The sequence below is a fragment of the Phalacrocorax carbo genome, chromosome 6 (assembly GCF_963921805.1).
Source record: "Phalacrocorax carbo chromosome 6, bPhaCar2.1, whole genome shotgun sequence".
Lineage (NCBI taxonomy): Eukaryota > Metazoa > Chordata > Aves > Suliformes > Phalacrocoracidae > Phalacrocorax > Phalacrocorax carbo.
In genome coordinates this window covers 40,816,620-40,844,058 of record NC_087518.1, presented here as the reverse complement: position 1 = coordinate 40,844,058, position 27,439 = coordinate 40,816,620, and the positions used below count along the sequence as shown (strand labels likewise).

At 43.0% G+C, this 27,439-nt stretch overlaps 1 long non-coding RNA gene across 1 annotated transcript in view; it reads left to right on the top strand.

Moving 5' to 3' along the window:
* LOC135313924 (uncharacterized) overlaps positions 1–27,439 on the top strand; it is an 89,705-nt gene that overhangs the window by 15,446 nt on the left and 46,820 nt on the right. Inside the window, exon 2 of the long non-coding RNA XR_010373423.1 lies at positions 11,348–11,409. This is a non-coding gene — a long non-coding RNA (uncharacterized LOC135313924). The remainder of the gene's footprint in view (positions 1–11,347; positions 11,410–27,439) is intronic.

Below are 27,439 nucleotides of genomic sequence, written 5' to 3'. Positions count from 1 at the left end.
CAAATCTGGGTCTAAACCCAAATACAGAACTGGAATATCATGGGCTTTCAGAAACACCTCATTTCAAATCTGGCATTTCGCTCAAATCCATCCCATTTAAAAAAAAAACCAAACCAAAACAACCAAAATAAACCAAAACAGACACCAAAAGAAAAAATGTTTTACTGGAGGCTTCTAATGGCATATTGTATTAATGATAATAATGATAGATGGCATTAATATAGTTTGGTTTCTTATATAAGGAATGGATGTTGTAAGCAGTGGATGTTGTTTATCTTGACTTCAGTAAGGCGTTCGACACTGTCTCCCATGGCATCTTCACAGGCAAGCTAAGGAAGTGCGGGTTAGATAAGGGGGGCATTTGAGGTAGACAGAGAACTGGCTCAACAACTGAGCTCAGAGGGCTGTGATCAATGGGGCAGAGTCTGGTTGAAGGCCTGTAACTAGCGGTGTTCCTCAGGGGTCTTATACTGGGTCCAGTCCTGTTCAATACATTTATCAATGACCTGGACGATGACATAGAGTGTAACCTCAGCAAATTTGCTGATGATACCAAGCTGGGAGGAGCGGCTGATACACCAGAAGGCTGTGCTGCCATCCAGCGAGACCTGGACAGGCTGGAGAGCTGGGCCGAGGGGAACCCCATGAGATTCAACAAGAGCAAGGGCAAGGTCCTGCACCTGGGAAGGAACAACCCCATGCACCAGTACAGGCTGGGGGCTGAATTACTGGAAAGCGGCTCTGTTGAGAAGGACCTGGGAGTGCTGGTGGACAGCAGGCTGACCCTGAGCCAGCAATGCGCCCTTGTGGCCAAGAAGGGCAAGGGTATCCTGGGCTGCATTAAAAGGAGTGTGGCCAGCAGGTCGGGAGAGGTTATCCTCCCCCTCTACTCATTCCTAGTGAGACCACATCTGGGGTACTGTGTCCAGTTCTGGACTCCCCAGTTTCAGAAGGACCAGGGAACTGCTTGAGCAAGTCCAGCAGAGAGCTACCAAGATGACCAGGGGACTGGAGCATCTTACTTACGAGGAAAGACTGAGACTCTTGGATTTGTTCAGTCTGGAGAAGAGAAGACTGAGGGGGGATTTCATCAATACCTATAAATATCTGAAAGGAGGGTGTCTGGATGATGGGACTAGGCTCTTTTCAATAGTGCCCAACAACAGGACAAGGGGCAACGGGCACAAGTTGGAACATAGGAAGTTCCACCTAAACATGAGAAAAACTTGTTTACTCTGAGGGTGACAGAGGGAACAGGCTGCCCAGAGAGGTGGAGTCTCCTTTCCTGGAGACGTTCAAAACCCACCTGGACATGTTCCTGTGCCCCCTGCTCTAGGTGTGCCTGCTCAAGCAGGGGGGCTGGATGAGATGATCTCCAGAGGTCCCTTCCCACCCCTAGCATTCTGTGATTCTGTGATTCTGTGACTCCTTGAGAGTTCTGGCAGAGACCATGAAGCAAGTGGGCACAATGACCAAATGATCTCCCAGCTCACAAACTTGCCCCTTTATCGTGTGTGCCCTGTTTTCCTGCTCTTATATGGGCAGGGTGAATAAAATTCTGTCAGTCGCTTCCAGAGTATCTGTCTGTCACCTATAGACAGAGTTCAGTTTCTCCATATGTGCTCTGATTAAAATCAGGAAAGTATTTTAGAAATACTTTAGTGCTTGCTATGTTTAAAGTGCCAAGTAACTTTTGAGGAGCAGTGGATCCATTAAACAGTGTATGGCTACAGATTAGATTCAGAGTATGGATTTAGTCAGGTATTTAATTTGGGGCTCAGACTCACGCACAGCTCTGGTGATATAACACTTAATGCACTGCTCTTATAAAATGGCTAAAACTTTATGGAATTTAGTGAAATTCATTACATGATTTCTGGTGTCTTAATGAATATAATTTGCTGGTTACACAAGACTCCTTTGAAAGTTAACTAAAACCAGTCCAAAACTAGTTGTTCCTTCTTGTTCTGAATTGGGTTGATACCAGTCCAAGAGCGGGCTGAACTATTTAGTCCCAAACCCAGCAGTGACAAGCTGAAGCATGCACACCTCAGGAAAACACTGCTGTATTTGTGAGTGGAAGGGGCTTTGGAGAACTTGCTATCCCCATGTCATCAGCCTTCCAGCACACTGTAAAAGCTCATCTATTCAACTGCAAGTGCTAGCAGTAGATACTTACTGTAGCATTCAAAAGGTGTTGTTGCTGTGCTTAGTTTTGGTACTATATGTCTAGTCTCCTTTGCAGAATGTGGTCGCCTTTTGTTTGTATTGTTAGGGGTAATTACTGCAATTTGTTATCCATCAAACAGTCACAGGATGTTGAGCAAATGTACATGGAATATGTTAGCAATACCCTGTAATGCAGAGCAAGTGATGCAGAGAAGGTGTGTGTCCCAAATTTATATGGGCAGATAAAATATAATATGCATCCTGAACAGTTACGGTAGGGTCAACCATGCAGCACAAACTAGGCTTAAAAGAAAGGCACTTTGCAAAACTGCTTCATTATATAATAATGCTCAGTGATTTCTAGGGCTTTGTCCTACAAGATATTGATAATTTCTAACCTGAGAAATACAAAAAGTTAATGTATCACCAGTGGCCTATATTTGATGACAAAAGTTTTGAATAAAAGTGCTTAAATACTATTTTCTTGAAAACTCTAAAACCAAGAAGTTATTATTTAGTGAATTAACCTTGCCATAAAAGTACAATTAAAAGGAAAAGAAACATTTCATTAGAGTTTTTGATCACTCGAGATTTTTGGTCTTTTCTTTCTTAACTGAAATTCTCCCTCAAGTTTAAAGGGCTCACCTCTGTGTGAGTTGTAGTTGTGGTAATTATATACTACCTGTCATACAGATACACTACCTACTGACATTGGAGCTTTCAGAAATTATAATGGACAAGGACAAATGTTGCCAGTTTTAAAAATAAAATTAAAACAACAGAAACAGCGTAGCAGCTCATCAGAATTCATCGGCAATCGGGGCTTAATTCCATGGTGCTGTACTGTTATCTGTCAACCATTCATGCAATTAAAAGAAAATATCTCCCAACGTTTCCATGGTGCTAAAGCACTCCAGGAGAACAGCCAGCCCACACAGAACCCAGGAGTGATAAAATATTAATTCAGCACTAGCACGTGTTTGATAATCTCAACATTTAATACAGGCTATAGTAATTCAGTCCTAGCAAATTATTCAGTTAAACAGAGCAGAGCCAGATAGTATACTACTTGGCAATGACTTTATTGGCAAAAAAAGCGCCTATTTATTCTGGGATTAGGACTGTAGATATGTGTTAGCAATGCAGATATTGTGGATGGTGAGTGCAGGTCCAGGCTGAATGGCTCAGCTGAGGTGAGCATTGAAAGCTCAGTTTTCAAGGTGTGTATCCATTTGACAGATGAAGTCCAGAAGAAAAGGGAGTTCGAAATGCTGCATCAAGCAGAGAATAATTAATCTATTGCATGGTTCAGAGGTGACAAATGAAACTGTCCTCGATGTCTGTTGCAAGGAATTTCATGTCGCAAAGTAGATTTGAGGGGAGGGGAGACATGCCTCCACCGTCAGCACCAGTGCTCATCCCGTACAGCACAACCCTGTCCAGCTGGCTGTATCTGCCTCTGGCTTGTGTTGAACCTGTACTTTAGATTTGAAGAAACATTTTCTGAAACTGGAAACACCCAATAGACCTCTCTAAGGGCACTGGGGAAGGTTATGTTTGGTAGTAGCTTCTCATAAGTATGGGCTTAACACTCGTGAGCCCTGCGGAGCTGAGTCTGGAGCCGGGGGCTTGGGAAGGGCTCCAGCCCCAGGCTTCTGCCTCTTCTCTATTTCAGGGTCCCTGCCTTTGCTGTTTGTTTTCTGCAGGCAGCATGAGGTGCAGGTGTAGCTGGGATAAATTCGGATTAGCTGGAGTTAGTTATGCCAGAGTTGCCGCCATCTCTCTCGAAGAGAAATCATGTCCTGATGTAAACTCCTTGGAAGAAAACTTTCCCTAAAAAGCTGCAAGTGGGATGCAACATCTTACAGGCTCCAGCCCAAGGTACCACCAGGTCTCTGCTGCTGCGCTTGTTTACAGCACAGAGCTGCTGCTGAGGCTCAGTTGCTTCAGGAGGAATCAGAAGTATTTGCCCTACAGATATTTTTGAAGACCTGCAGATGAAAGGGCTGTTGCAGCCCCATGGTTTTCCTTTCATCAGTTCTTTATAACATGATGCTTTTTTTTGTTCAAGTTGTTGATGGAAAGGGAGAGCAAGCTGGAAGCTGTTGAGGGAAAGTCCCACAATGAATTTTTAGAATATGATTGTACAATTACCTGAGTAACTTTACTTATTATCAGTTGCCTTGTACTAAAAAGGACAGGCTCTTAGCTTGTGTGGAAGTACTGTTGGTCAAGATAATTTTCCCAGAAGTTATGATACATTTCCTATATGAGCAAAGGGCCGTGAGAGTGGATGTTTATAATGATAAATCATAGGGAAATTGAAAATTATTTTTTCTTGTTTATTTAATTTCTAAATACCTTGAAAATAGGGTTCTGTTGGTTACCTTAATAAGCTAGGCTATGTAATTAATTAGATATTGGTAGCTGGAAAAAGGCTTTAAGGGGCTGAAGGGTATTTATTTTAAACTTCTTAGGTGTATGGTCTACAAAAACCTGAGAAAATATGTGAAGATAAAGTTTCAAGAAGAAAGGAAGTGAAAACTCTGTGCTTAAAAGGGAAAGGTTGAGAGGGAGATATTGTGAATTTCTGCTTTTTGCTTTTTTTCCCCCTATTTTTTTCCACTTCAGTGGCTAATTAACATTTCAGAGAAAAGAGGGCTTTGCTAAAAATCCAGCATCTCTCCCTAAGTCTTGGCTTAAAAATACATCCTGGGATCTTCAAGAATTGTGTAGAAAAACAGGCTAATATTGGCATTCCTAATATTTTAAGGATAAAACAAAGAACAAATCTAGCAAAGCCATTCTAGACAGTCTTTCAAGCCCACATAAAGAAACAAATTCAGGCAAAAGGAGAGTGTTTTTAAAATACTTGGCAGTTCATCTTTAATATTAATTCCAGTACTCTTCCCTTATTTTTCTGAATAGTGCATCCTGGATATTTAGTCCCTTTGGATATTTTTAGGGTGACTTCCTCTGCACTGTTCAGGCAACCTAGTATACACAATGGTGGCAGCTAAAATGAACTAGTTTTTTTTAACACACCAACTCTATCCATCTCTTAAATAATTTCAGTTTATTCAACTGAACCCCACAGTTTGTCCCTCTGGCAATGAGCTGGTGACATACAGTAACCAGGAGGCAGGTGAGTGCAGGCCTGGAAACAGAAGAGTCAATTAAACAGGTCAGGCTCCGAGCACAATTTGGGGCTTGAGTCTGGAAATGTCTCAGGACAATCTCCCATTTCAAAGACTAAACTGGAAAAAAGAAACCAGCTTTCTGGTGCTTGGATCCAACATAGCATAGACGGACAGGACAGATCAGTGGATGGACAAACCCATGTGGAACTAAAACTATAACACATTCAAAATCCAGATTCTGTCTTTAAAAAGCCACAGTTCCCACTTTGTCCAACATGGATCAATAGTCCTGCTGCTTCTCCAGTGGTCCCCTGTGGCATTAGTCATCGCATAATCAACCAGTTTTGCCTAACACTGCTGTTCAGTATGGTTTGTTGCACTGCTGACTTCTGGCAGTTGCATTTGTTACTTGTAACCCATACCTGTATATGAGAGAAGGAAATACATAAAATCAGGTAAATGTTTTTCAGTAGAAAAATCAGCTACTCTTTTGTTGTTCAGATTACCTTTTCCTTGATTTAGTCATGAGCAAAATCTTATTAGACAATTTAGCAATCTTTGTTTAAATCCCTCTAGTGTGACACAGAAATAAAAGTAATTATTAACATTTATAACTAAAGGAATTGTCTCAAACAGGATTAACTACTACAATATTCCCATTTTCCTTGCTTTACTGGGAATACTTACTTTTTGTTAGGATGGGAAATGTAATCCTACAAAGAGTTATTTTTCCCCATCATGTCTCACTGCTAAAACAAAACAAATCTCAAATGAAAAAGCCTCCAAAAGACAAATACAATATTAATTGACATACTCTGGTGTGAGACTGACAGCGCTGCTAAAAAAATTGCAACTTCAAGCTTATTTATATGAAACTTTTCAGAAACCATTTATCACCAGTTATCTGCAATATTTTTTTCTTGTGTCGCTAATAAGATATTTCACCCTTAAGACCTTTTAAGCCTTCAGTCATATGTTAATATGGCAGCTGGTTGTAAAGTTCTAATGCGACAGTAGATTGATTATGCTTGTGACAGCAGGAAGATCCATAATGGTGTTCTGGATTTCCATCTACTGGACTCACTTTCCTCTACAACTCTTAAGTTTGTGTTCTTGCTTTATCTTCGCCAGAGAAAATGACTGCCAGACCCTGAATTCCCAGTTGTGGGAACTGGTCTGTCCCATAGCATTGTGAGTGCCCAGATTGGGGAGCAAGCTGCCGGTTTCTGCTGTGGCACTGAATTGATTTATGAATCCTTGTTTGTACCATGGAGTTTGGATGCTGAACTGCCTAAGGAGTGATCCAGAATATCAGTATCAAGTTGGATTGCAGCCCAAGGTGTTACCTGACAGCTGCTGTCCCTGCACACATGGGGTCTGCACTGACCCTGAATTTCAAGAGTTTAGAGCCTGCAGGATGGTGCGTATGTTTACTCTGGTTCCCTCTCCAAGTGGTGTTTCCTTGTCCTAGCAGTGCCATGGCAGCAGATTACATTGTATGAGGTTTTTAATTGTTATTTATAAAATTCTACAGTCATAGTTTTACCTTTTATTATATCTCCTAATTTTTGGTTCAGGTAGGAGCTAAAATACATTTTGCTGATGAAACAAAATGGGTTTTCCTGTTGTTGTCCTTCTCTTCATGGGATCTGGGCTGTGCAGTTTCGTAGTTACTCCAAGTCAAAGCACGAGGCCTAGTGATTTTTTGATGCTCTATTTCTGGCTTCCAGCTTTCTTTATGGAGACTTTAATTTTGCCATCCCTTTCTGCTAAGGGCAAACTTCTTTTTTGGCTCCTGCTGTAGCTCAGCGCTGCTTGGCCAGGACTTCAGAGTGCACTGAAGGAAACCTGGCTTTTTGAGGAGGCAGCTGCTTTCATCAAGTTCATGGAGGCCATGGTAGAGCTGGAAGACCATACAGATGAGGATTACTGTGAATATGGTTGCTATGCTAAAGTCACCATTTCGTAAAGGACTTTAAATATAAAACTGTGTATGCTGGCTTAGCCATAATAACTCATCTGTGTTTTTTCGGTGGTGTTTTCCCCAACTAATCCACTCCTAAATCAAAGCAAAATCAGATGTCCATTGGCTCTTTGTAGAGTTTGGCCAAACTACTGAAAGCAGTGCTGAATCCAGGGGACCACTCCTGATATGCTGACCTCATTTAACCCAAATACTATCTGGATTTCAACCGTTTAGCCCCTTTCATGCATTTTTTCTGCTTTGCTTTTGCTCCCTTTTTCCATCTATCTCCATTTTCTGCTTCATCAGGGAGGAGCTACGGGTCACAACCATAGGCCACGTACCTACCTACTGAAGCTCTCTGTTTGGTGGAGTCTCTTTTTGCTTTCAGCTTCTCAAAGGCTTCAGTTCAGGGGCTCTGAGAATTGACCCACATTTCATTGCTGGAGTTGCCATGCTTTCGGGTGAGCGTTCCAAGCCATTAATATGAAAGCGGCATCACTTGTTTTACAGTGCAGTCTGAAAAGAGGCCTTGGAGCCACTTTGGATGTCTGTACTTGCCGGAAAGCAAGGCTTCTCTTCTTTCACTGCACGTATCTGGGACTGGTGTTGACTTCAGTAGGGAATATCACTATTACTGGACTTTATAAAAGATAATCCAATTTTTTAGGTTCCTGGCCAAGCCAGCTATTTCTAGTGCTCAGTACAACACAGTGAAGTTACCAAGTATGTGACACAATAGACGAAATTTCCATTATTTAACTTTACCTCTTGTTCTGTGTGCCATGAAAAAGGGTTGGGGGTTGGCTGTGGCCGGGGACAATGTTGTGTTCATCATTGCCTTCCTCTCAGGAAGCAAGAAGCTGTGTGAGGCTCCCACTGAGCAGAGGAACTGGCAGGGATGGATGCGTGTGGGTACCCAATGCTTGCATTGTTTTGTGCCTGCCGGCTGCTGCTCAGCAGTGGGTGACTCCTGCAGCCCTGCTTAGTTTCTGTGTGGAAAAAACAGTGGCAGCAGTTCTGTCAAACTAAATACTGTATTGGGGCCAGATATCCTCCCTGGCTGGAAAAGCAAAACCCCTCAGGTGTAGTTTGAGTGAAGGCTGTAAGAACCCTGAGGCTCCCTTTCCAAGTTGCTTTGCAGTGTGTTGTAAGAAGAGCATGGGTGGAGGTGGCACTTGGTGACAGCTCACTATCTCCTGAGAAGACTCTTCTGAAAGCCTTTGCTTGTGCAGGTGGCTGCTGCTCCCTCCTGCATAAGTTTCTTGTCTTCTCACACTGAACGCATCTTTCTGGATGTTCCTGCTGGGTACTCAATGTTATCATAAGAATTGAATGTCCTCAGTGACTCAGTTTACAGGAAGCCTTTGTTTAATATTTACATATAGCTTCTTGTTATCTCTAGAGCATCTTCTGTTCATTTAAGTGAAGTTTGAGTGTACCTTGCCTTCATATATTTGTGGGGTTGGGAGGGCATCGCATCTCCATGCATTTATACTGAACAGAATTTATATGTTTTAGCCTGTCTGATGGCCTCCCCAGCAGTTTTTAGCATACACTTCCTCTGGTTTCTTTTCTGTAAATAAGTAATTCTGATGGATCATGCTAATGCTCCCTGTGATGGGGTTTTAGTATAGAGCACCCCAGTGGTGCAGGGCCTGCGGTGGAGAGGGGCTCCTGTGGAGCAGCTGGGATATGTGGAGCAGAGGCTGGCTGTGCCCATGAGCCCCTGGAAGGGGTTGCTGCTCTCTGGGCTTTTTGCATGGGTAGCAGTAGTTTTCCTTCCCTTTGTGCTTCTTGTGAGGTGTGGCATGGGGCTGGATCTGTTGGTTTTGAAGGCTTCCAGCTCTTATTCATCATGAGATTTGGGATAGTTTTAAAGACAGTCTTGGAATAAGCTGATGCATCTTTAAAGATATTTGCAATATGTTGAAGCAAGCGATGTAAAATCTTTCTCATGCTTGTTAATGCTGCTCACTCACCATCATGACCTGTGAGAGTCTTTCCAGCCCATGGGCTCCTTTGTGGAGCTTCTCAGTGCCAGAGCAAGCAGCCAGATCCCGTGTCCTTTTGCAGACCCCCCCCCCCAGACCTTTTGCATCTTGTATTTCTCAGTTTGTTTTTATCCTTGCTGCTTCCGTTGTGCCCAAGCTCATCCATAAACATACCATCCTGGCTCCTAATTAGGTGTATTAATTCTATATTTATAAGTCATTTGAGTCTGTCTTGGATGTTTAAGATCACTTCATAATACTTAACAGAATTTGAATAAAGAAATTGTATTTAAAGACCACGTATTTCTTTTTCCTGCTGGTCTAGGGTTTATTTTTGCTTGCACATGCAGACCACTGTTTCTCTGACCTCTTTTATGTGGTCAGAAAATACTTCAATATTGTGTTGCAATCTGAAACATCATATATCAGAGCCATATATCATGGTGTAAACATGACAGGTGATATTTTACAGATTAAATGGAGAAGAGACTGGCCACATGAGGACCTGCAGGCTTAGAGGCCCAGCCCACCTAATTGATTTAATTGAGAAAAATGGATTATCAAGACTTCTTTAATTGCACTTCCAATGGAAATTCTATGATGTGTCTGTCTACCTTCCTTCCTCTTCTCCTCTCATCCATGCCTATTTGGATCTGAATCTGTTGTGCCTTTGGTCCCTCTGGGGTTAGACCTCCATCATCTGTGAGCACTTGTTTGGGGTGCTCCTACACTGAATCCCTGCATCCAAACCTTCAGCCACAAAGAACGAACTCATTAATCATATGCTCTAGCAAAACCCAACCCTTCCAGCCTTACCTCTATGGTGACTTTCAGTGGGGTCTTGGCACAATGGCACAGCCAGATGTTCTTCTGTAGGCAGAGCCCCACTGCAGCATCGGCGCTCTCTGACCACCTTTGTCCTGCAGCTGGCCAGAGGTTTCCTCCTCTGTAGCTTGTGCATATGTTGAAGGAAAACATGCTCCTCCTACAGCAGTCCTGGTTTCTTATCATGCATGTATGGAGAAAACTTAGGAGACCAAATTATATTTGTCCTAAATTTGAGCTCCTTAGATTTTAGATTCCAAACGGTAACCCTGAGATTTACTTAAGCAAAACTTTCACAAACTCTGTCTGAGTGTGGCTCTCACATCTGAATAAGAAGGGATGGGATATGGGGCTTGGTGGTGTCAACGGGAATCACCCCCACCTAATCTACTCCTTTAAATTCTTGTTTGAAAAGCCCAGAAACTGTGAGAAAACCAACTGATGCTTGAGTTCTCACAGTTTTACTGGCAGAATGTCAGGATTGTATTTTACGCAGCGTACATGCTGCTAAGGTACTGAGATAAGCAAAAACTCTGTGATTTCCCTGCCTAGCAGCTCTCTGATGCTCTTGATTTTGTAAATCTCTTTTCTAGAATATGTGATTGGAAAAGGCCACCTTGCTGATGAGAAAAGCCACAGTAGGTAACAACAATAATGTGTGCTTACTGTCCAGCTTTGTATCTAAAGCTCTTTTGTGCTTGGTATTAAAAAAAGCTGCTTTTATTATTTTTGTGTTATCTCTTCAGCTGGCCTGGAGACAGTGTATTAGTCAGATGTGTGGGTAGTGAATTACCCATGATGTCAAACTCTGTGTTGTTAATTAAAAATACATGCTTTTGACATATTAAGTATCCATTAAAAGCATCATCCTTTGTCTGGAGAGGCACTGTGCATTGCACTTTAGAAATGGGATGAGCTGACAAGACATGAGGGCTAGCTTGCAGTGAGCAAGACTGGGTAGATTAAATGTAAAGAATGGAACTGTTGCTTTGGATTATGCGTTTGCTTTTGCTTATCTCCCGAAGAATAGATCTCAAGGGCTTAGCCTGCTGTCTGGTGAGAACCAGCAGGTGAAGTACTGCCATTTTTTCACTGACTGGTAAAATTGTTTTTGTGATTTGATCAGCGTAGTGCAGCATGGTGTCTGTTGGTTAGCATATCCTTATAGCTGGTGAGTTTTCAGGGAGATGAGGAATTGTATTTTTTAAACTTCATGTGACACACAGCTAAACTGAGCAATATTTATTTTCCCACAGGCTGTATCTTCAGAGGTGCATTTGAATGGAGACTTGCAGTGCTGTAGTATTTCCTCAGAACTGTAAGTTAAGTTTCATTTATTTAAGAGGCAGGTATTAAGCATACCTTAATTCATGCAAAATATGTCAAGCTGTTATTCTTTAACACCAAAAAGAAGTAATAACAACATCCTTGGCCTTGGTTCAGGACTGCAGTGTGCATCTGAAAGCCTGGCTCAGGTGTGATGGGTAGCTGGTGCCTGAACCAGAGAAATCTGCATCCTGTGAGAGGTATCTCTCTGCTTTCCACATGGGTTTCAAAATGTTTAGTTTCTTTCCTTGCTGGAAGTGCTGCAGTCATGGTTCAGGGCCCCCAGCAGAGGGGGTTTGGGTGCTGGCCCCCTACTCCCTGTGTCCTTCCTATCAGGGGGGCATGTCCATAGGGTGGGTTCTTGAAGGCTAGATTGACCCAGGCATCTGGGCTGGGCACAGTCTATAATGGAGATGCATTTTTTGTTTACATATTTTTCAGAGAAAAAATAATGAAGTAAAAGGAAATATTAAAAGGAGAAAGAAAAAAAAAAAGAGAGACTGAATTGTAATTACCCAGGAAAAGGGTTGTCTTGTTCCCTATCAATCAAACTGGAGCACAAATGAAAGGGGCTTCTCTGTTTCAAACAGTTATACCAAGGCAAATGATAAAACTGTGAAAACGAGAGTGCTGCTAACAGGCTGGTGCTCTGCTATACAGATGCTTTTTCCTGGGATGATTATGGGCAACCATAGATTACTTTTGAAACAGAATAGAAAATAGACAAAAATTTTTATTAATATGGGTAAATTTGTGTTGGCTGTGACATTTCCTTTAAAACTGGTTTTAGTTTTAATGGGAAGTTGCTGAGTCCTGAGTCCTTTTTTCAGCCCATGAGGTAGTAGTGCACATAAAGCTTTACATTGGTATGTGGGAAGGAGCTGCAGGTCTCCATTTGTGACAGACTATTTAAAAACCACAAGAGAAGGAGCCTCCTGAAACGAGGTTGTGCTCTTCGTTTGCCATTCAATATTGAGAAATTGTATCCTCCCCTCCAAAAAGGAAACAGAAACCCTGTCATATTTTGAGTTTGCTTATAATGATTTGGAAGAAAATATGTTGCTTAATTTTGGTACTGAATTTAAATTGGTGTGTCAGTAAAATATGAAGACTTAATATGTGTAACTGGTTGAATTAAAAATGGGCTATGATTATCCACTAAAACTATGCAGTGTTGTATAGATATGGACATTGTGTTTTATAGTTAATACTTAACGTACCCAGAGTGAATTTTGGGAAAAAATGCTTTTTGAATTGTAAAACTTTATACCTCTTGAATGGACATACTTGTATGTGGGAGCTCTGAAAATTTAGTTGCATCTGTCATTAAATATATTAGAATTAGAAGACTTTTTTTTGTAGTTTTAAAGAAAGATAATACTAGCAAAAGAAAGATAATACTAGCATTGTTCAGGGTCAGTAATATTGGTAGTGGTAGGTTGGACGTGGTGGCATGCTGAATGTGGGGATGCCTGATGTATCATGTCATAGTCCCAGATTTTAAAGAGAGTTCTCAAACATAGCATTGTAGTAGGGCAGCTCATTGCTGTCTCCTTCCCTGCACCATCCTGCTCTTTCCAGCTTTGTTTTCCTCTCATACAGGTGGGTGCTGCTGTAGACGTGATGCTGCTGTGATGTGAGAAGCAGCCTTGCACCCGAGGAGGCTTTGTGAGAGATTTTGGGCAGTTTGTACGTGCTGGTCAGGGGATGGCCACAGCGATCCTTGCTTTGGAGAGCAAGGGCAGCCCTGGGCTCCGCAGAGAGATGCTCTAACTGTCCAGGAGGCCATGAGCAGGTATAGCAAAGTCCTGCTGTCATCTTACTGCCTGTAAGCAGATCAGGAAATCTTTCTTGTTTCTATAGATCTTTCTATGACTTTCAGTAATATCCACTACACTCACTGACCTCTCTTGCCTAAGGAGCGCCTAAAGTAACAGTCTTTGGTAAAATGTCCTGTGCAGGGAATGTTTTCTTACTGGTCATGGAGGAACATGAGGCTTTCCTGTAGGATTTCAGATTTATCTGCATTTTTAAAGGCACAGGTTCCTTGCAGCTCCAAGCCATTTGCCTAAGTATCTCTGGAAAGACTTGTGTGGCTGGAGCCTGAAGACTTGGATCTCAAGTGTCTTCACCTGGTTCTCAGCGTCTTGAAGCTTAGCAGAAAGGCTGAAGCCCGAGATGCTGTCCCCTTCCCTGCCTTGTGCTGCAGTGAAGTATTTCTTGTAGCATTTGCAGAAAGGCTGCTAAGGGACATCCTGTGTGGTTGCCTGTTCCATGCTTCACCCTGTGTTTTGCATGATCAAGTCCACTATGATATTGCTGTAAATGCATAAACCTGCAGACAGTGTGAACCAAAGAGGTCTCTGAAGTTTGTGTAGAAGGGCCAGGTAGAAAAGGCTGGTCATACAAAAAACATGACTCTTGAAGGAAACAGGTACTGGATGGTGGACTGATGTGACATTTTTATTAGACAGAATTTAAGAAAGGAAGTGGGAACAATATTAAGCTTATCAATGGACTGGAAGAATAAGAGCCCAAGAAAAAAAACATGACATTTGACTGTGGTGTTGGACAACAGTGAGTGCGAGCAATGCCTGATAAGGCAGACAGCTCTGAAGTGCAATTCTGGTCTGAAAAATTGCCTTGTGATTGTGATGGAGTGAGGTTTGAGGTGGCATGTATCAGTGGTTTTCAGCATAAGTGTTGTTCTAACTGCCATCCCTGGAAATCCAGGCTGAACTCTTGGAGCAAGCTCTAGCTCAAGCCATTAAGAAAACCTGTGACACCTCTTAATTTCAGTAGCAGTGGCTTAGCAGTGACCTCTGGGGTAGAGCGGGCATCCTTTCAGTCTTGGCTATGTGAAAACCACAGAGTCGGTGGAAATAAAACTCAGTAAAAACTTTTCTCTGATTTTTGTCACTGGTGTCACCAGATAGCACTTTGAATTCGTGCAGGGAGCAGACCTGCTGAGTCAGGTAGAGCATTTTTACAAAATCACTTTTCAGGGGAAAAAGTGCATTTGAGAAGATGTAAGAATTCCATGAAGATCCAAACTTCAGTGAGTGATTAAACCAGAAGAAAATATGCAGTAAAAAGAAGGTAGGTAGATATGAAATATAATGGGACTCCCAGCACGACTAGAGGAAAAGAAGCAAGAGCCAGAATCATCTTGAAAGCTTGTTTCTGCACGCAGGGTAACCTGCTACCGTACAAACTGCTACATGCATTGGGAAAAGCCACTTTTGTATGTGATGCGAGGAGGTGCACGCTACTAAAAGTATTAGTGTTATCCATTTTTCTATAGTTGATTTTAGAGTGTAATGAGTGAGGAGTGAGATGCCGGTAAGGAAATGTGAAATGTTGGAAGTGGCAGCCATAAGCCACTTCAGACACTTGTGCCAACATCGTAAAATGAAGCTGTAAAGCATTTGAGTGAGTGGACTACAAGGTCATATGGACTGAAATGGGCTGGTTACGGGTTCAGTAACAGAAGTGAATTTCAGATTGGATTCAGATAATGGGAGTGGCTTCAAAAGGCTCCCCAAATGCTGTAACACTTAAGCTCTCTGGAAGGAGCACAGAGCAGTTGATGGGGTCTGGCTGGTGTTTGATATGGCAGGTAACTGCTGTAACTTGTACTTGGGGATTTCTCTGAGCCTGGGATTGTGTGCTACAGACTACTTGGCAGTTCTGGCTTGGGGCACTCCTAGCCCTTCCCTGCTTCTTCCTGTGCTCCGCTGGCCTCAAACCAGTTGGCACAACTGCCTGTGCTGTTGTGCTGTGGGGCAGAAGATGGATTCAGCTTAAAAACCAAACAACTCCCCCAAACCCCCAGAGAAACCAAAAATGCCAGGCAGCTCCTGGGGCTCCCCCAAGAGGAGCTCCCCAGCAAGCTGGTGGGTCAGGAGGTGGTAGCCAGGAGGAGCCATGGAGGTCCACCGCAGTGAGAAGAAAAATGGGGAGCTTGAGGTGCAGGGGTGAAAGCGTGCAGCATCTCAAGGAGGCAGCACGGGGAATGGAGAAGGAAAGTAGGTGCCAGGGCTTCCAGCATCAGCATGACTGTGCTGTGAGGCAGGGTTGCTTAGCAATGAGATGAGGATGTAGAGCAGCAGAATAAATAATGTTCTCATAGAGACAACCTTAAAACTTCCATTCTTTCATATGCTTTTGCTTCATCTATGGTAACACGTTGCTCTTGAGGGCCATCCTGAAGGACTCCAGCACTGTTTGATGCAGCAGAACTCAGCCAGTGCAACCCTCCAGCAGAGCGCCCACAGGGGGACCCTGCCTGCAGCGCCTTCCCAAACACCCCTGCGCTCACCCCTCTGAAGCCTGGGGGCTTGCACCTGTCATAGGGCTGCTTTCTGGAGGGAGCTTCTCTTGAATGGAGCTTCCCTTGAGGCACTGGTGAGCACCTGAGCTCCCCTGCAAGTGCCTGTTTCCATCTCTTTCAGGTTTTTGGTATTTCTGCCACTCTGACTACAGCTCGATTTCTGCTTTTTTCACTGAATGCATCTCAGACATCAGCAGCACCCTTCTGAAGTGTCCTTTAAATATTTGTGTGTTGAAAAGCCATTGCCTGGATGCTCATACACTGTGGCATTTCCGTGGAGCTTTAAAGCATCTGAAATTGAGGCAATTTAGGAATACCAATCTCCCTTCTGGCTTAACAGCCCATTTATCCAATGTATCACGACAGAGGCTGTATGAATTGTGTTTAGGTAAACTGCTGTTCTGTAAGCCACTCCGTTTATATTATTCAGATGTTGTAAGTGTAGAACTGCAAGCTTTGTTTTCTTGCGTTGTAGTGGAGATCGTAATGGTTCCCCAGCGTCCTCTGAGCTGTAGAAAAATCTAATTAAAGGAAAAATACTTTGCCGTGCACCTACAAGATTCACGGCAGAACTGCTTAATGTCTTTGGTATTTGGCTTTTTCTTTCCTGATGCTTGACAGAGCCTGTGCCCCCCGGGGCGACCCTTCACCCCCCGTCCCGCGGGCAGGGGTGCAGGCAGGGCAGGACTGCTGTCTCCCCAGCGCAGGATGATCTGCAAGGCAGAGAGCCCCCAAGCAAAGAGCCACTGCTCTTTCCATATCTAATACCAATTAACTTCCTTGGGAGTGTTTCTTTGTTATGTGTGCTGCAGTGTAATATTTAGAAAGTTGTAATTAAAAAAACATCTCAACTGATAATGTACTTAAATCAAAGCGTATTATCCACAGTGCCGCCTTCTCCCAAAGATGATCAGTGCGATAGGGTGTTATTTGCAGCTGCCCTGGGCTTGAAGAGGGGGGATCACCCATGTGATGACTTAGTCGATTGGCCTCACCTGCTAACAGCCTTCACCCCAGAGCTGCCCTGTAGGAAAACCAGCTAATGGCAAAATAGCTGGGGGCAGGAGGATTTAGCTGGTAATTGCATTGTAAGTCTGTGTAGGTCTGGAGAAGGAGGAAAAAAAAAATTGTGTAAAACCCCCAAACCTGGAGGTTATGAAAAAGTGAAAAGGAACTCCCAGAGATGGTGGAGCAGGGGCTGAGAACAAGCCAGGGGAGGTGTTTTTGGCTGAATGTGGGCTGAGCCTCTGGATAGTGATGTGTTCAGGGGAAAAAAAGTTGAGAATTGAAAACACTCTCAAAGATGCTTCTGTACCTTTGAGATCCTCCCTGGCCACAGCAGCACCCCACTGGCTTGTATCACATTTCATCCTTGCCACAAGCAGTTTTTGGTGTAAACCTGTCCTGAGTACTTTGTTCAGACATAATCAGTGTCTACGGAATATATCAAGTACATATCAGACACAATCACCATATGCTGAGTGTATTGTCACCTTGGCCTTAGGCTGTGCAGCATGCCCAGAACTTCTTCCTCTCAGATCTCCAGTAGAAGGACCAAGTCTTGTCCTGCAGGGACAGAGGCACGTGCACAAAGCCTGTGGCTTTCTTTACCCAGTAAAACAGCTAACTAGTCTTAGGGAGAGGTCTGGCAGAGATGGTGTCCAAGAAACATTATCTATGTTGGTGGGAAGAGGTGCGTCAGGACAACTGAATGTTTTCCACTCCTGATGAGGAAGGTTTAGATGTGGGTGATGGCCATCAGCTGCCCCTTTTGATGGCGTAGCAGTGTCATTGCTTTCTCTGCAATAACGTGCCTCTTCCACACCACTGTTGATCCTTCCTAGCCCAAATCTACCTGTTTATGTTGGGCTGTCTGGAGCATGGCATTCGCTGGCTACTGCTGTGACATAAGTAACAAAGACCTGCTGTCCATGCAGGTGTTGTTATTGCACTGATGGAGAAAAAAGGCTCATCTCTGCAGCGGTGGCTCCTGTTAACTGCCAGCACCCTTTGTGGCCTGTGATTAACCCAACCTTGTAATAGGTTTTGTTGGGATTATTTTGTCCTATACCAATTAATGCTACCAAAAATCCTTGCTAGCCATGAAAATGCCCATGAAGCAGAACCAGTGCCAGCTTTGCTGGAGGTTTCTGGACTCCCCTTCGATGTGTCCCCTCATGAGATTGCTGTCATCCAGAATCAGCAGCAAACCCTGCAACATGTGTCCCTTCTGATGCAAGGCAGGGACTGGATTCCTGAGCAGGGTAAAATAGGTGGAGCAATTGCTTTTTGTAGTTTATTTTTAATAAAATTACTTTTATTATAAATGTAAGTCCTTAAAACATGGAAACATAATGAAGCAGAAACATAAGGACACAGAATATATGTTTATATTTACAGATACGGTATTTTTAAGGTGTTTTTAAACCATTGTTTATTAGTACATATTGGTCTGAATCTGTCTTTGAAATTTAAATAATGAGAAATTCAGAGTGGTGGAATTTGAATTTAATATTTTGCTAGCTCAGCATGTGCGAGGACCTCCTATGATGATGGTCAGGAGTGTCTCTGAAGTCTAGAGCTTGCAGAATGGAGAAGCAGTGCCATTTGAGGCTAACTTGTATTTGTTTGACATGAGTCCATGCCCAAATAAATCTTTGTGGGAGAGTACATTCTACACCTTCAGAAGTGGCATATCAGCTCTCGGGGTGTTTGTGGTTTTGCTGCTTTATTTTGTACATGTATTCTGCCTGGTGGACATTTCCTGGGGTCAGGCAATTTTCTGTTCCTGAGTTCTGTAAACAGCTTGCTGTGCAATTTGCCTTTTTTTTTTTTTTTTAAAGAATGATTGCTATGTCTGGATATTTCTTTGTTGTAGCTGTTTTCTGATCCCTAGCATTCCTTTGCTGTATTCAGGGATTCATTTTCTGTGTTTCCATTAACTTGATGTATCACAAATGAACTTTTCTCTTTATTGCCAAAATCCCATGAAACCATTTTAGGTGGAACAATGAAAAGAATACATTCACGTGGATGCAGAACACCAGCAAGTGCAATGTTTTGGCCTGTCTCTAGCACATCTGTATCTCTTGGCACTGAGGGAGGAGGTAGAAGGATGGACCCCTGACTGAAAAATTAAATGGCTTTTATGGACTTCATTGTGTAGACTGATCTGTGTTCACTGAAAATCAGATGTTCTTTTGTTTTACTAGCTGGATGAAGTGTTAAATCTTGATCTTTTTTGCATGAAAATGTCCATGAAATTTTTCACTTGATTCAGGGTAGTTAAAAAAATAATTAACATAGTTTGAACTTGTGGTTTAAACTGCAAGAGCTGGATTTCATAGCTAATTAGGATTATTATAATTGATAAATGAACAGTGTAGAAGCATAACCATGTATTAAGGGGAATAGTATGTTTGTGTAAATGAGGCTGATACTGCAACATGCTTAATAACTACACCTCAGCTGAGCTGATTTAATAGCTGATCATTAAAGTCCGTGGTGCCACAGAGCAACCCCATGGGACTGCAGCATTTTCTCATACTGTGACCTGATTCAGCCATAAAATATTCAGCAGAATTTAAGTCACTGAATGCTTGTCTTTAACCTGTGGCTTGTTGTGAGGTGTCTACAAAGAGAACTTGAGATGCTTTTTTGGAAAGCATGTTGGTACCTACCTGCCCTGATGTTTGTTGCAGATGTGAGAACTATAGATCATGGCTTGGGACATATCTTGATCTCTAGAGACGTACCTATCTGTATCTATACCAGTAGAATCAGCAGTATGTAGCTTGAAGAGCTCATCTCTCACTTTAGGATGCTCTGCTGCATGCTTCCCGCCAGGCAGTGGTTTGGGAGAACCTGCGCTCTGCCACTCTGTCCCCTGGGGCTGGGACAGGGCTGTGCTCTCCCCAGCATCAGCCCAGGCAGTTCGGACTCACTCTGATTCTCAGTATGAGTAAAATGTGTGCGATGGGTAATTATAGGCAAATAAAGAGCCGGAGTGAGGTTGACTCTGGGCAGAGCTCTGCCACACACAGAGTTTTAAAATGAGCTAAATTTAAGAATGAAGTGTGAAGCTAAACTTCTGCTCATATGGTGCTTTGAAGATATGCTAAGCCCTGACTAGTACTATGTCTCTGGAAAATGCATTTGGGTATTTCCTTTCTGTAAGTAGAATGCTCTCTGCAATTGAGTTTTCTGCTGTATAGTATATATCTTCCCTAATGCCTTTCCTTACAAGATGGCACTATTTTTAAATGAGGCTTTTATTTTCCTAATTAACCATGTAATCATTGCTTTTCTGTTTCTCAGTTTTGTTGAAGGCATCTCATTCAAGTTTTGTTTCTGTCCTGGCTTTCCTACAGCTTCCAGAATTACAGCCAACATTTCACAGCCAATATAAAATTTCACTGCTGAAGACTTCTCCTTGGAAATAAGTCAGTTAAAATTTACCAGCGCAGCATTTGTATGGAAGGTAGTTGGCATGTCTCATAGCTTCAGAGCAGCTCCTGGTTTGGTTGATCAGCAAGAATATTACCCTTGGAATAAAATGAGTTTTCTTAAATTTTCCTCCTCTCTTCTTGCTGGTCTGGAAGCCACCCAGAAACCTTTTCCTGTTGGCTGTGGGTTTGCTCTGGACAAGAAGCAGCTCCTCTCTTGACTTTCTCGTTTACTGAGGAGTTATCCCAGCCACGTGGTGATCCAGGCAAAATCTTCCCAACACCAGTATCACTTACTCACTTACCCACAAGACCATCCTAATTAGCCCATGCCTTTTTATACTAAACACTACTCAAAACAAGTAGCCTTCAACTCTTCACTGATTTTTTTTTGTTGTTGTTGTTCAGGGAAAGGACCTCAGCCTGTGAGTTTAGTGCTGCTGTGTGTTTTCACTCATTTCCAGCTGTACACAGTCTTGTGGATAATTCATAGCATGCAGCGCCCAGAGCTGCTGTGGTGAAGCTGCTCAGCAGAGCAATGGGGTCAGGATGGAAAAAGGAGATCCTCAAAGAAGAGAAGACATGGCGATATCATTAAAGTCCAAGAAGTGTTGTGTAGGTGCATGGACATCAGGTGATAAAAAGGAAGGTAAAGGTGTCAGAGCAGAAGGATGCTGCAAAAGCAGAGGTTAGGAATGGCATGAGAAAGTTGATTATAAGCTGGCGTGCCTTGTGCCATTGACGGAGATATCTTATATGGGTGTTTGGAGGGTGCTGTGAGGAATAGTAGATTTTGCATATTAAGGATTTTGCTACAGGGAGAACTGATCTTCTTTTGGGAAAACTTAAGAAGGCTATTACTAGATCTCTTTTTTTTTTTCTACTGGGGTTTGATATTAAATTCTAACAACTGTAGGTGCTTTGCAAAAATTGTTTTGAAAAATTTGGCTGCATTCTTGTCCTATCCTTTCTGCTATTTGTGAATAACGTATGTGACAAAAGCTGTTAAAGTAAGAATGGAGTTTATGAATAAACTTCATTACTTTGCTGTGAGCAATATTTTTCTTCCTAACTGAAATTATCACTTTTCTGAGCATCCCTGATTTCATGTTTGTAATAATATCACTATCTGCTGAGTTAAGGCAGCGCTCCAGAGCTTAGTCCAGAGCTGTGGCTCGGGCACTGGTGAGCACTGGCTTTGGAAGGCTGCCAACAGAGGTGCACCTTACTGAGAAATATCTTGGGAATCAATCAAACCATGAAAGAATCTCCTCTTCAACAAAAAGAACTATAAAGGCATGAAATAGGTTGTTTTTCCCTCCCTGCTTTTAGTGGTGTTCTGCCTACTGTACCTGTCTTGCCAGCCTTCAGGAAGACCGTTTCCCTGGCCCAGCCAGTTCATCAGCAGTGAACCTCCCTTTCTCTGAGCACTCAGTAGGCATTAAGATGTCCTGTTCCAGGTGTACTGGAGCAAGCAGACTCATGTCTGTTTGGGTACATTTTGTTTTGTGCCTTTTCTCATGCCCTGGGGAACACAGTGCTCTCTGGTTCTCCGTCAACTTGGCCACCAGCATCGCCTTGAGAAAAAGCAAATTGGCCTATGGAAAGACCAGTTAGGTAGCAATTGTTAAAAGATGCTTACTCCACCTCTACTTGCAAGGTAATTAGTTGTCTTCATGAACCAGATGTGCCCTGTATGTGTGTTCTACCCAGAAATGACTGGAAGTGTCTGGTGCCTTCCCAGGAAATGGTGTGTTTGGTGAAACAGAACCCAAAATCTTGAGATGTGGGAATTGCAGCAGGTTGTGCACAGCATCCCCCAGAGGATGCAGAATGTGATGTTTCTTCAGACAGATAAACAGGTATATATATATATATATATATTTTTTTTTTACTTTGAAAAAGATCTCATTAAGTATAGTGGCTGTTTCTTTTGTGGAAACTTGGAGTGAGGCAGGCTGACACTACATGGAATAACCTGCAGCTGCCTGGGGAAAGTTTTCCTTACCCTGTTAGTGCATTAGGTGGAGTCAGAACAATGATATTGTATGTGCTATAGTATAACATACATGCTCTAAAAAGTAGGTATTAGAATCATTAAGGTTGGAAAAGACCTCTAGGATCATCAAGTCCAACCATCAACCCAATGCTACCATATTCCCTAAACCATGCCCTGAAGTGCCACATCTACACGTTTTTTGAACACCTCCAGGGATGGTGACTCCACTGCCTCTCTGGGCAGCCTGTGCCAATGCCTGACCACTCCTTCAGTAAAGAAATTTTTCCTAATATCCAATGTAAACCTCCCCTGATGCAGCTTGAAGCCATTTCTTCTTGTTCTGTAACTAGTAACTTGGGAGAAGAGACCAACACCCACCTCACTACAAGGAGGAGTCTTGGTTGCCTTATGTTAATAAAGTCATTAGCCTAACTGATAACATTTCAATTAAAAGAGCAGAATTGGGATAGAATTTTAAGGTGGAATGTTGGAAGAATGGGCCGGGAAGCATGGTGTGAGGCTCCTCACTGGTAGTACTGGGTGGAATTAACTGTGGGTAGCTTTTGCCCACCTTGGCTTGCTGGAGGGGCACTTGGTGCTATCCTCCCCTCTGGATATGGTTCCTTCACAAGTGACATCCAAGCAGCAGGGAGCAGAGTGACATAACACTGCCCTGTTACATCTGGTGGGCTGGTTTGCCTAATGGCATAAGGGGGCCATTTTCTATCTCCTTGCTGAGAGATCCTAGGCATTTTATTTGGGAAGAAATTGGACCTTTGCTTTCCCTTAGGCAGGAACGGATGTATATCTGGAGGAGAAGTCTATGAAAGATTCTGTATTTTAGATTTCAGATACCAAACACAACAAGCCACTAGCAGATACCATGACGCTGTTGTTCAGATGTGGTGAAATCAGCCCCTGCACAAAGGCTGGTGAGGATGCTGGGTGGGGCAAAATTGTGCAAAACATCGTCCATGGGATGACATCACTCCTTGGGTCCTCAGCAAACGCATGCGGACAGCAGAGGCGTGTGAGAGCTGCTGTGTGTGCTGTGACAACGTGGAGACAAGAAATGGTGACACTTGTTGAACAAGTCACCAGGATCTGGTCCTCAGCACTGCTTGTCACCGCTGCTTGGCAGCACGAGGAGGAGCTACGAGTACCAAAAATAGCATGAATTCAGAAAGACGTATTTTAAAATTACAGAGCAGCTAGGCAACAAAAAGTACACAGTCCATATTAGGTTTCAGCTGTTTGTTTGATGCTTCAGCCAAAACCTGCTTCGTTAGTCAAAATGAAATACTGTAGGCGGTTAATCCTAAACTCACCAGGGATCCTGAGCAAAATGGCAGCACGAGGCAGACACAGCAGTGTGGGAGCATCTGTTGCCATGCCAACCTCTTAATTTAAAGCTATCGCAGAGCAGATGCTATCGCATCATAAATACACGTTTACCTTGTAGTAACGATGCTGTTCTAGAAATTAAGTTTGCTCATGTGTAGGAATGCTTGGGACCTGAAGTACGGAGAATAAATCAAAGTACTGTGATTAGTTGTATTTATCTTTCATGAAATAAGACTAAGGCTTCCTTGGACTTATTGTTTTGCATGAAAAATGATGAGTTTCAGGTTTTTTTCTAGAACACACCTTTGCACATCGCTCACCTGGGTGCACCCCATTCCCACAGCAGTGTGCTCTGTGCCACCCATCTCTGCTGCCCATCACTCTGGCACTCAGCTCCTGGGTAGCATACATTTTTGTTGTTGTTGGGTTTTTTTTTTTTGAAAGATTTTTCTGTAAGTCAAGCTGACAGCCTGCGTATGATGTATATTTGCGAGTTACAGCTGCAAATAGACAACCTGACAGTGTGAGAGGTAGGGTGTGGGAAAAGGCTCGGAGCTCCTGCTGTCAGGTGTTTGGGTAGCTCCAGACATGTTCTGGGAAACTGGTGTTGTTTATTCTGGCTTTGGTTTTATTGCTTCTCATCCTGAGATGGTATTTTGGATGTAAAAAGACACAAGGACACACTTCAGATTATGAAAAAAAATTACAAATCTCTATCTTGAGAGGAATGGCAGTGACTGGAAGGCCTGCAAAGGACCAGCGCTAATTAAGGGTTGAACCTGCATTTGAAGCCTTGCCATGTGGTCAGTCCCACTGAGGAGCCACTTAGACATGAGCACGGCACCTGGCCGGTATACAGGTTACAGAACAGCAGCTGTAAGCTTGTTAGATGGGTTAACTGAGGTTAGGTTTTCCTTCCTCCTTCCTTATCCCTGGTAGCACTAGCCTGGTCACCACATCCTCCAGGGTCATGAAATGGTCAGCTGGGCATCTCCTCAATTTAATCAGAGCTGCCTTAAATGTCTCTGCCTTTTCTCATCTGTGGCTCGGTACCTCTTTGTGAGAAGACACCCATTGCACCAACAGCTCCATTGCTGAACCCCTGCCTTCAGTGAAATAGTTTTCCAGCTCCTTCTAGGAAGTGTATAGGGGTATGGATTTATACCATGTCCTTGCTATTGCAGTTCAATTTATCTAGTGCACAGAAACCGGTTATGTTTTCTGGTTTTACATCAGTATTCTCAGAAAATAATATTTTTTTTTCCTGCTGTATGTCCAAAAATTTAGAATGCTATGTGGGTACTTGCGGCAGTCAGTGTCTTGCCTTTTCTGCTCATGTGCTTTTTCATTCTTGCAGTGAAGTGAGCAGCTGAGCAGCTCATACCTCTCCGGTATAGGGCTTTCCATTGCAGGCAGCTGCATCCATCAGGAATGGAGGTGCTGCTGTTCTTACCAGGTATTGTGTGGAAATCTCTTCGTAAAAGCTGTCTTAAACATAGTGAGAAGGGTTCAACTGTGGCATTTATTTTTCTGAGGAGGACAAAGATGAGATGCACAGAAACTTCTTGCCCTGGAGGCAGACTGATGCTTCTAATATCTTGAGTATGGGCAATGGGTAGAGGGTTGCTGAGTGCATCAGGTGTAACTGGTATGAGTCGTAACTGAAACTGGTATAGAACGTTGCAGTATGTGTGTTTGGGGAAAGTGTATATACAGAAGGTGGTCTGGAGTGAATAATATGCTTGCTGTATCTGAAACAACCTGAGGGATCATGCTCGAAGCTCTGTTTTCACCTGTATCCCACATATAACTAGGAAAACATTTTTCAGCGTCTGTGTGCTTGTGGCAGAACGAGTGCTCAAGCAATGAGTTGTCTGAAGTGAGAAACGAATAGAAGCTTCATCCTAAAACCAAGGCTGTATTGCAAACACTGGCATCTTGCCCATGCTTCTTCCCCAGCTGCAGTGCCACGGCCACTGAGAGCAAATCCTGCTGCACTTGCTTACGTACTGTGGTGCCAGTGGGTCGCTGTCAGTGTTTATATATACACTTTGTATAGGGCTTGTGAAAAGCATTGAAGACACTAATTGCAGGACCATAAATAACTTCCACTTCCTAAACAAATCTCACAGGGATACTTGGGGAGGAGGAGGGGAGACCAAATCCTTTTGCAGGAACAATGCAATAAACACTGTTTTGGTGAATTTTTCTGACAGTGAGTTCAGTGGTGAGACTGTCCATTGGAAGTGAACAAGTTTAACTGAATTAGTGAGTACTGGAATACATTTTAATTTTTTCCTTTTTTTTTTTTCCCTTTTGTGCTTGTGTGAGAAGTATATGAGTATCAATGACTCCAGTTAGCTGAAAATTATTTCCTAAATTCCCTTTTCTGATTTTAGTTTGAGTTGATACTCGTATGTTCTTGTCTATACCAGTCTTGTTGGTCCGTATGCGTTGTTAACAACATGTTGTTATGCCCCCATATAAATATGCTACTCTTCTTTGAGTTGCTTTTGCAGTACACAGATGGAGTCATGCATAAAAATATTTTGGAAAAACTTTGCCCAACTGCAACAATGATATTTGGATGAGGTCTAAAAGGTCCTATTTAGAAAAAGCTAATGAAAGTGTCAATTTTTACCATACGCAGTGCATGAGCAGCAGTATGACTTCTGGGATGGGGCATGTTGCATGGCTCTGCTCTGGAAATGCTCTGTCACAATCCAGTGCTTCTTCAGAAATTCTTTATTAGTAATTAATAAATTTATTAATAACCTGCAAACAATATATGCCCTGGAAGCTCAGAACCCTTCCCATGGACCCTGTCTCACTGGTGGCTGTTGGAAATCAGCCATTTTAGCCAGAGGTGTGGTGTTTTGTCAGGAAGTTTGTCCCTCACTGCAACATGTTCCAGGTTTTTGGGGTTGCTGGTATTTAAAGGCTGTATTTTTAAAAATTATATGGAATATTAAAGTATACAAAGGTATTCTTTAAGAAACAGCAAGTTTGCTTTTTAAAAATGCTGTGTTGGATATGGAGAGCAGCTCCTCTGCCAGCCGTAGCCACTCATTTGTTTGATGCATCATTATGGTTTGCCCTGCCTTAGCCACTTAGCAGAAAATTGCTGCCGTCTTTACAAGCCTCAGAGCCTGGTATATGTGTTTAAAGAGAGGGACAAAAGGCATTCATTTTTAAAAAACCATGTTGCTCAGAAGCGTGCGAGTCCATGTGCCAAAGCAGCTCAGTACTTTTGGCAGCTGAAATGGGTAGAAACACAATCAATAGGACCCAAAGTGAAAAAATCTGTGCACGTACAAAAAGGTAGAGAGGAGGATGTAATGAAAGAAGCATTCCTCATTTTGGCAAGACCAAGCTCTGGGATACCTACCTTGGCTTGCTCATAGGACCAGATACATGTAACTATATTTTATTTGCTTTTTTATCTGCATCTGGTTTCTGCCTATCTGTACTATACCCCTCAAGTTATCCTCATACTCGGTGGCCGGACCTCCTCATACCCTTTTTGTTGGGAAGGCAAATAACACTGTCTGAATTTTTATCATCTTTACATTCCTGCCATGCCAAGGAGGTGCAGTGTGGGCACAGACTTAGAGGCAGCACACCAATGGCAGAGCTAGGAGGGGCCACCTGCATCTCTGTTGCAGATGCCTTCTTGCAAATTTACCATGCTCCACTGTAGATGTGTTTGTGCTCTTTTGCCCCAGTACTCTTTCCAGGGGCCATCCCAGAGTTTGCCATTGGGCAGCTGGGGAAGGGGGAAGAAAGCAGGGTGCGGGTGTTTGGGAGTCCAGCTCATGCACTGGGCTACAGGTTAGGAGGAGACACTAAGCAAAAGTAGTTTTCTTTGGGACATTGATTTTCCAGTCTTTTACCTAAAGGC